We start from the raw sequence: 1,978 nt of genomic DNA, 5'->3' as shown, positions 1-1,978 counted from the left end.
GTCGGATTCGGATTCAGCGCAGCAAAAACCTTCGGGTATACTAGGTCTGGTCTCTGGTTCCGGACCTTTGTCAAATTTTGTCGGCCTGTGTAATTTAAAAAAAAACAGTTAATTTTCAATCCCGTTTAGAAAATCGGACCCCACTCGGAGGCTGACTAGTGCAGGCTCTAATCTGGTACTGGCTAGCCTATCAAGACCAAACGTCTTTTTAAGTTTGAAATGCGAATATTTTCTTGCAGATTTTCAAAAATAGATAGAGCGTTGCAATGTATAAAAAAAAATTTATTAAAAAAAATATTTTTCTTCTTCATATAGACGATTTTCGAAATTATTTTTAACGACAATTATCTAAAATAGATTTTGACTAGGCCTACTGTCTAGCACTAGATTAGTTCGTCCAGGCTAGCGCTAGATTAGTTTATCTAGACTAGCATTCGACCACACAAAATTGTTTCACTTCTACTCTGCGCCATAATAGATTGCTTCGACAGCGCCATACTAATGGTCTATATGGTCTATCCTGGCCCCGAATGGTTCCCTTCTAGTTTTTCTACACTAAATTTTGGAATTTTTAACAAAATGATTAAATTCTAAATCAAATAATTAATGTTTCGACTAAAAAAGAAGAATTCTTAAACAAAAAATTAATAATAAATTTTTCAAGCGAAAATAATTAACTTTTAATAAAAAATAGTTATTATTTCGTGAATTCATGTCCCTGCATAAATCGCCCGGTATCTCATCGGTTCCAGGCTTGGGCCAGGCCGGGGGCCCCGGGCCTGGCTCTAGCTTGTATTTCTCAATGGCTCGGCCTTGAGCCCGGCTAGATAGGTAGTCGCACAGTTCCTAACATTTATGGTAGATGGCGTTGGATTATTCTGTGATTATCTAATATCCTCTACACAACCTTGTGTTTGCTTACAAGGGTGTCATTTTAGAAAGTCGCAAAATTCCTAAAATAATAAAAAGCACTCGTAAAGTCAGGAGACATCGAGCAAGAACTACTATTACGTACTTACGTGTGGATTTCGAAAGTAAGTAAATTAATTTAAAATTATTTGTAAATATTTCGGTAGCGTAATTTTAACCTCTAAATAACAATCTTGTAAGTATATTACATTTCTGCATGTGCAAGCGATTATTTATGTATTTAAAAACGATTAAAGAATGTTAAAGATTTTGATTATACAAAAATTAAAGGATGTATAATGTATGTATTTAATTAAACCTACGAAATGATTGTATGTGTCAATAGTGATGCAGACGACGAGGAAGAATCATAACCTAGAGAGGTACCATATGAACCCGCATTTCAAATGCCTTTTTAAATAAATATAATATTATAAATTCTAACCTTCTAAGAGTAAATGAAGATCCTCTTCTCAATGAGGTTGAGGATATCACAGATTTTTCTGGTAGTGGTTCCATAAATAGTTACATAAAAAACGCAGTCTTATAATAAAATATCTACGAATCGATATTGACCTAGGGTTAAGAGCCTGGGCCAGGCTCGGCGATCGAGTTTGGTGATCGAGCCAGGCTCTGGCCAGGTTTAGCGTTTCATTCTAGCTTGAACCAGGCTTGATCACCAGGCCAGGGCCTAGTTTTTCCAGGCTTGAGCCCGGTCAGGCCCACGATGAAATTTCTTCACGGGTGATTATTTCATTCAATATTAATACTAATATTACTAGATACTGGCAATGTTATTGTGATAAATAAAAAATTGATCTTCTTATTTAAAGGAATTTAAAATGTTCTAATAGTTATGAACAGTACGTATATAAAATCTTATAACAAAATTTTATAATTAAAATTCAATTGAGTTATACTCATTCTTTTTCAATCACAGTTCAATTAGCTTGAAATGTTTTTATACCGAGGAACTCATTGAATTAATGATTTTTTATGCAAAAAGATACATTAGAAAGTTCTAGAGACATTTAAATATTGTACTCGATTCTATATTTATTACGTGAGA

This window comes from Belonocnema kinseyi, chromosome 6, assembly GCF_010883055.1.
Source record: "Belonocnema kinseyi isolate 2016_QV_RU_SX_M_011 chromosome 6, B_treatae_v1, whole genome shotgun sequence".
Taxonomy (NCBI): domain Eukaryota; kingdom Metazoa; phylum Arthropoda; class Insecta; order Hymenoptera; family Cynipidae; genus Belonocnema; species Belonocnema kinseyi.
The sequence above is the reverse complement of the archived record's forward strand: the minus strand, read 5'-3'. Positions refer to the sequence as shown.